Source organism: Myxine glutinosa, chromosome 14 (genome assembly GCF_964187855.1).
Source record: "Myxine glutinosa chromosome 14, kmMyxGlut1.1, whole genome shotgun sequence".
Classification (NCBI taxonomy): domain Eukaryota; kingdom Metazoa; phylum Chordata; class Myxini; order Myxiniformes; family Myxinidae; genus Myxine; species Myxine glutinosa.
Window position 1 is genome coordinate 20,520,126 of NC_136274.1, and position 8,623 is coordinate 20,528,748.

The window sequence follows — 8,623 nt, forward strand, 5'->3', positions numbered from 1 at the left end:
GTTTTCCCAAGAAAGATCATGGCAGATAGTGAGACCCAAAAGCTTGAGCGACAGAACTTCTTGGAGAGGATTGTTGAGAAAGTGGATGGGAGGGTTGTCCAGTCGATCTTTTCGGAGAGACATAGTAAGAGTGTGAGATTTGTCAGGATTGAAAGACATGTTCCACTTGTTTGACCAGTCTGTGATTTTGTCCAGGTCTGCAGAGAGTGAGGAGGCTGCAGACTGCCGATCTGAGGGAAGAGGAATGGAGCGGCAGAGAGTGGAGTCATCAGCAAAGAGATAGAGAGGATTTTCAAGAGAGTCAGAGAGATCATTGATGAAGACCAGAAAAAGCACAGGGCCCAGAACACTGCCTTGGGGAACTCCAGCCTGAACAGGTAGAGGCGATGAGAGAAACCCATTCAGGGCCACACGTTGACGACGACTAGAGAGGAAGTCCGCCAGCCATGCGTGGAGATTTCAATTGAAACCAAAGGAGGAGAGTTTGGTGAGCAGAGCGGGGTGCCAAACCGTATCGAAGGCACTTGATATGTCGAGGGAGACAGCTCTAATTTCCTGTTTGACATTGAGGACCTCCATCCATTGTTGAGACAGCAGAAGCAGCATGTCCAGAGTAGAGTGACCTGAGTAGTGTAATAATGTTGCTTCTGGGACACCTCCGTTTAACATGGGAAATCCCTATCTAATGTCATTTACCCCCTTGTCTTTTTCAAAAATCATAAACACCTCTATTTCTCCCACCCTCATCTTTATGAACCTTTTGTCTGTAGTACCTATCCTTAATGTTGTTCATTAGACCACTCAAACACTACAAATATTTGTTTTCTCTTATAGACCTATCATCCTTCTTCTACATATCATCTGGCAGATTAATCTTTGACCCATTCACTTCCATATTAATTCTTTCCCTCCCTCATTGACCCTAAACACCTATATTTCTCTCACCCTGTTCTTTACGAACCTTCTAACCTTTTGACATGTTATCCTTATTCATTAGACCACTTAAACACCTGTGATCCTTCTGACCTCATGGACCTTTTAACCTTTTACTCTTAATATCATCTGGTGAATATAACCCACTCAAACAACGACCCTACAAATATTTGTTTATGCGTGGGAAATAATTTAATTCTCCTCCAACTTCCATCACCATACTCAAACCTTTTTTTATTAATTCTTCGCTTTTGAGAAATGACGTTGTTTCAATGACTTGGATAACTTCCCAGAAAGATTTCATTGTCTTATTTCCTGTTATTCACACACGCTCAGGGCTTCCCCGAAATGACTGCATGTCGTCATTTCAAGAAAATACATTTTGTTCATTATAAAAGAACGTGTTCAATTCAATTTTGATCATTGGGGATCGACATGTCTTACTACTCCATCCTTTACTCTGATAAAGAAGAAGAATACTCACCAAGGTAAGTTTCATTTAAAATTAAAGTGTTTAAAGCTTTGTATGGGATTAATTATACAACAAATGACTTAATATTCCTTTATCTTTACAGCAATGCGAATATCCTGGCAGAACTTCAAACTGGTTGGAATGAAAATACTGCAGAATCTCAAGAGTTGCAAAACGAAATGAACTTGAACAACTTGCCTGTTTCACCATTCTTGGAAGATTCATATGCAAGGTAAGATACTAAATATTAATACATTTGTGTTAAACGACGCTGCCTTAGTGTGTGTGTGTGTGTGTGTGTGTGTTCGTGTGTGTATGTGTTTGTGTGTGTTCGTGTGTGTATGTGTGTGTGTATGTATCTGTGAATGTGTGTGTGTATGTGTATGTGTGTGTTCTTGTGTGTATGTATCTATGAATGTGTGTGTGTGTGTGTGTGTGTGTGTGTGTGTGTATGTGTGTGTGTGTATGTATCTGTGAATGTGTGTATGTGTTTGTGTGTGCGTTCGTGTGTGTATGTGTGTGTGTGTATGTATCTGTGAATGTGTGTGTGTATGTGTATGTGTGAATGTGTATGTGTGTGTATGTGTGTGTATGTGTGTGTGCGTGTGTGTGATGTTTTGTCAAGCTTACTTCAACATAGTAATTTCTCCTTATTTTGTTTGCAGCCTTGAAGACCAAAGCTTGGAGTGGGACGATTTTGATTTTCCAAAGAGTGGTTATTTCCCGTCAACATGTGGTACCCTAAATTTTCAACTCGACCACTTGAACACAAAGCTCGATTTTTTAGAGGTATGTATCCCAATATCCTCATATCCTTGTGTGTGTGTGTGTGTGTGTGTGTGTGTATGTGTGTGTGTGTGTGTGTGTGTATGTGTGTATGTGTGTATGTGTGTGTGTGTGTGTGTGTGTGTAATATTTTCTCTCCCCTCTTGTCCTCTTGCCTTTGACAGAAAGAGATTCCAAACCTGAAGATATCTGCTGCTGTTGAAACTACCTTTGTCTTATGTTGGGAAGAAATTGATGACTTATGCTGGGGAGAAGTTGAATGTATACCTCAAGAAAAATGTTTTAATAATATAAAGATTTTAATGTTTTCAATATTTATATATATTTGTTTTGTTTACAATTATTTAATTCTTAATTACAAAAAGAGAATAAAGGAGGGAACGGGGAGGTGCACCCCTGCCAAAGACCCTTCACCCCCCTCATCCCACCCCTCCCCTCCCCTTGTGTGTGTGGGGAAGGTGGGGGTGGGATGAGGGGGGTGAAGGGTCAAGGGTGGGGGTGCACGGAGGGTGGGGGATGATGGGTGTGGTCTGTGTGGGCGGGGTCTGTGTGGGCGGGGTCTGTGTGGGCGGGGTCTGTGTGGGCGGGGTCTGTGTGGGCGGGGTCGGTGTGGGCGTGGCTTATGATTTTTTATTTATTTAATTTTTTTTTATTATTACCACGAATTAAATTAGCTAATATGGGTGGGGTGAATAGAAATGTTGTTTAATGAATTATTAGCTTTGTTTTTTGTAATTCTTGCGAGTAAAATGAACCCAAGATTTCTTCTCGATTTATATCATTTAATTTGTAAGTCCAAGGGTTTGTAGCCATTACATCAACGATTATAAATAATTCATTAGTCCATTTTTGTGTATAACCTTTCTCAAAATGGCTTTTCCATTTGTATATCCTTACAATATCACCAACTTTAAACTTGGGCTTTCTCAAATTAATCTCCTTTTCATATTCTAATTTTGTAAATGTTTCTGATGGTTTTGATTGTGTTGATGAATGAACTGTATTATTGTAATTATCTACAATATCCTGAATTAAATACACCCATTTTTGAGAACCGAGTTGTGTGAATTTTTTATATAATTTCTCTTTTAAAGTACGATTAAAACGCTCAATAACAACTGCCTTTCCTTCATTAAAGGTGCTGTATAATTTAATACCCTTCCCCTTAAGAAATTTCATGAATATTTTGTTATAGAACTCTGTTCCCTCATCAGTCCATAACTTCTTTGGTTTCCTTTTATCCCGATCAAATATTAGCTTAAAGGCTAACATTAAAGTATCACCCCTTTTATTTTTTAAAGGGACAACCCAGGCAAATCTACTCCTCAAATCAATAACGGTTAAAGCATACCTGTATCCCCTGTCATTATTCAATTCAATTAAATCAGCGGACCATATGTGGTCAGTGTATTTAGAATAAACCTTCCTTCTTTTAAACTTTGTGATTATAGGTTTGTGTAATTCTTCAGCCAAAAGCTCCTCAGTCTTGATGGCATCATTAGAGCCTAATAGTTTTTTGAGGAATAACCAAGACCAAGTTTCAATTTAGCATTTATCAAATTTCTCACAATAAACCTATCAACTTTCTCTCTCAACGTTGGATTTTGTATCAAAGACAAATTATACAACATTTCGCTGTCGGCTTTATGTTTTTCAGTCAACGTAGTGGTTTTCCCATAAGCAATATCATGCTTCATACACACTTCGTCAACCCTATTTGTAGGTTTAGACCAAGGTTTAGGATTGTCAGCCTCATCTAATCTTTTATCCAAGTTTGTTCCTGGACCACAGAAAGAATACCCTGGAAGGTGTAATTCCCCTGGAATTCCAGTTGTTGTAAATTTACTTCCTGACAGAAACTTTTGTATGTCTCCTCCTCTTTTAGGAGAGATGAATTGGCACTTTTTAGAGCCACATACTTGACATATTCCTTTTTGATAAACTCTATTATTTTTAGCTTTAACATAAGAGATATTTTTAGATTTAGTTTTCTTTTTACATTTGAGACAATAACTCATATTTATTTATCAGAAAAATTCCGACAGAGTATCAAAACCTTTTTGGTTTTCAACATATACATTTCAATCTTTATTTTTAAAACATAAAGAATCCTAAGGAATGCCTTCACTCTCTCCTCCATTTATTTACAAATAAAAACTAACTAAAGTCAATGACACCAACATCATCAATCACATAATCTTTTCCTTCTTCTTCTTCTTCTTCTTCACCACTTTCTCGTTTAAATCTCTGAAATTGAAGACATTGACGTTCTTATTTTTGAAACCATTATCTTCATAAGAGTTGTTAATTCTTTAATTTCCTCTTCGGTGCGTTGAGATTGATTTATTTGCTTTAATACACTCAATCTTTTATGAATCTCAGTGATTTCCATCTTTTTATATTTTTCCTCCCTCTCTCTTTGCTCCCTCTCCTCCTCCTCCATTTTCTCCCTCTCCTCCTTCTCCTTTTTCTCCCTTTTCTCCCTTTCCTCCTTCTCCCTTTTCTCCCTTTCCTCCTTCTCCTTTTTCTCCCTCTCCTCCTTCTCCTCCTTTTTCTCCCTCTCCTCCTTCTCCTCCCTCTCCCTTTCCTCCTTCTCCTTTTTCTCTCTTTCCTCCTTCTCTTCTTCAACTCCTTCCTCATCCCTTGCTACCCTTGAGTTTGAACCCCAAAGAATATTATACATATACTCATCTGGATTTTGAGATATTCTTGTATCTATAATTATTTTTCTCATAATAGGATACCAATAAGATTTGTTGACGATTTCTAAAAGAGTTTTATATTTCATAACTTTGAGAAGTTCATTTTTATTTAATATTTTAAACAAGTCTCTATTTGTGGGTTTAACAATATCAGTATAAGGCCAGTTTTTTATGACAAAATTCCCATGTATATGCTCCAAATCATAAGGTATGTAATACCGAGCACCCTTTTCTTGTAGGTATCCTTGAATACAAAAATTATAATTCTCTTGTAGTCTTCTTCCTGCCATTTATGTATCAGAAATATATGTGAGATTAATATTATGACAGGTAATACCACCCCATCTTCCCACTACCAAATCGGTTTGTATTCCTCGGCTTTCTATCCTTATCTCATTACCTTCCTTCTTTGTCATGCGAACCATCGCTATACTATCATATATTTTTATTTTCTTAAAATCACGTATTTGTTGTTTACTAATTGTACTTCCACATAAATCCTTATCTTCACCAAGTGGATAATATTCTTCTTTACGAGACTGATTTAAATCATGTAGGTCTTCTATGTTTATTGAAAAAGACCAATTATACCCTAAATCAGGCATATCATACCCCCATTTATTAATTCGCATATTAACTAAATGTCCTTCTTTATAAAATTTAATTGTAAGCAGGTAGTTAAATTCAATGAGGAAAGGTGTATGGTCAGTATAACCAGGTGTTGTGGTTGTAAATTTTACTTGTTTCACAAAACGTGCTGTTTTCTTTAAAGATATATATTGTGATAAATCACTGAATCTAATCAAGTCATTCGCATCTGTAGGGTTTGGATAATTGATTAATTTATAAGTATTCTTCATATTAATATTTTTACTTACACTATATTTTTGTCGTTCAGCCTGTGCCTTTGTATAATAATTTGATAAATCAATATCCTGAGAGGATTTTCCAAAGATAGAACCATCTTTTCCAACATAGGTCATTTATATTAGATAAAAAATGATATCATAAAAATTTTCATTATTGTTGAGTTGAAATAATACATATAAACATAATTGGCCACAACATTTAGAATTAATTTCTTGAACTTGGAATGTTTGATAAACACCATTCTGTAAGAATTGTATTACTTCAACAGGTGGTGGCATACCATAACTATCAAAATAATATTTATCCTGACTATTATGAATACAAACCCAATGAGAACCATTCTGTGTGTCTAAATTCATAATAATATTCTTTGTATTCTTATTTATATGTATTAATTCATCTCTCATACAAATAACCACATTATCAATTTTTAGTGTTTTACAATACTTAGCTAGTTCTATATTTGACGTTGTATTCTTTCCAAATTGTTTAAACCATTTATCCATTTATTTATGAGAAAGATACAATCCATTACCCCGTTTAGTTAGTTTAACACCCGCTTGAGCGATAGAGGAAAGCATATCACCAACCAACAATCTAGCTTTATCAGGTAGACTTTCAAGTTTTTGAGCAAAATCTACAATTACACCACTTCCACTAATTTGTTTCTCCAACTCCTTGTTATGTCTTTCCAATTCTTTTTGAGCTTTTAGTTGTGCCTTCCTTTCGTTAGCAGTTTTTACCGCTGCTGAAATACCACCAGTCAATGCTCCCGCCGCACTTAAACCAGCAAATAAAGGAATTAGAAACGGGAGAAATCCTCCTCTTGACTCGTCTATTGAATATTTCTTTAACATAGGTTTCGTCATTTTAATTTTAAGTGATCCAACATCATTTAGTGTTTTTACTTGTGTGTGTGTGAGTAAAACATCAATTCTTACAGCTCCTTTTCTTTGAATTGTATTAACATTAATAATACAAGGCTTTTGATTTTGAATACAAGATGTTAATTTATTAAGATTGATTTGATTAACATATACCCCAACCATTTATTTATGAGAAAAAACCTATGTGATATTAATCATAACACCATTATCTGTATTAATCTGTAATTCTGTTTCCTCCAAAAGCAAACAATAAGCATCAACTTCTTCATTCTCCCCTCTTTCAATGTATAGAGAAGTATCCACTCGATTAGACTTTATAGTTTCCTTTTGAGAACTCAGGTCAATTGTGTAGATTGTATATAAACCTTTAAATGCAACCATATCCAAAATAGGATCATTATTACCATTACTTTCACACACCTTTTGGTAGGACTTGTAGGCTTCCGCATAATCATTTTTTTCCCAATCAATTTCCAATCTATCTCGCGGATAAAATGTGCCATCAAGAGAAACCCGAAGTTGTTTCACCTTAGCATTATCACTCAGCGCATTATTCTTATTAGTACCGTCCTCTCCATCTGGTTTTTTAAAAATGAGCCAGAGGTATCGTGGCTTTCCTTGAAGAACACCCAAATTCCAAGTGTAGGTAGTGTGTTCCAGTTTAACGTGTTGACATCTTCTTTTAAGGTATGATACATTTAGCGGTTTCTTTGAGTTAAGTCTTCTATTTAACATCTCTTCCGTTTTAAGATTAGGAGTATATTCACTGATATACCAACACAAATCATTAATAACAAATTTATTATTTTCTCCGAAAGCATTTTCAACCCCAAAAAGCAATCTATTTACATTATCATTCCTTTGTAGTTGAAATCTAATTTTAAGCCCATACAAAACTTTATCATAATCACAAAATCCAAATATACCTTTCAGAGGTACTGCTACGGTAAAACTATTCACTGCTTTTGTTTCATCATTATACATTGACTTCCTTTGACTATAACCAGGGTCTGCGTTTGTACCCGTTGACATATCAGGAATAAAACCTTCAACAGCTCCCTTACCCATTCTATCACTAAACGAATATAGTGTAAATTTCATCATTTCAGATGTAGCAGAGACATAATCAACCGCTTCAACCTCTTGTGTTCCAATATACAGGCGGACACTGTCAAACATTTTCCAGAAGAAATCATTTACGAGTGTAGCATTAGTATTATTCGCAGCCTTAGTGAATTTAAATTTACACAGCAAGAAACTATCAGCTATATTCAAGTAAGTTTGTTGATTATTTATTTCAAAACTTTTTGTTCCGTTTGAATTCCAGTCTGTTCCTGTTATAGCATTTACCTTAAAATAGTCTTCCTTTTTAGTGGAGTTTGAAATGATAATCGTATCATCCAAATCATAGATACTATCAATCGCTTCCATACTTGTATTTATATAGCATTAAAATTGTTGAAACCCTGACCCAAGTATTTTAATGATTTTTTGTCGTTCTTGTGAAGATAGTTGAGTTTTACCTTTTTTTATTTCTTTGATTGCTTGTAATTTATGAGACTCCTTTTGAGCATCTTTTATACTCTTTATAGCACCCGCAACGGAGCCCACGGCAGAAGCAGTTGAACCAATTAGGTCTTTATGTTTAAGGATGGTTGAACCAATACCCATTAGAGTATCAATTATCCCATCTCCTTTATTTCGAAATTGATGACCTACACCTCGTTGTCTCTTAGGTTTATAGTATCCTCTACCCACATACCTTGTATAGTCTGGTGAAAGGAACATGCCCTCCCCTGTAATTATTTTATATTTTCCCAACTCGTGTTTTCTCACAATAACCATTATTTATTTATTGAAAAACTTCACGTAGGTGAATTCTGATGGATATAATTTCATCATTAAAGGATATCATACGATTATCTTGGTCGGTTATCCTAAAATTTACTCTGTATATGGTTTTTCCTGACACA

General features: G+C 35.4%; 1 long non-coding RNA gene across 1 annotated transcript; it reads left to right on the forward strand.

The window, feature by feature from the left end:
- The first annotated feature begins 632 nt into the window (after positions 1 to 632).
- LOC137439814 (uncharacterized) lies at positions 633 to 2,418 on the forward strand. The gene is made up of 4 exons (XR_013621460.1): positions 633 to 1,421; positions 1,509 to 1,637; positions 2,071 to 2,194; positions 2,356 to 2,418. It is a non-coding gene; the product is annotated as an uncharacterized LOC137439814 (long non-coding RNA).
- The last annotated feature ends 6,205 nt before the right edge of the window (positions 2,419 to 8,623 follow it).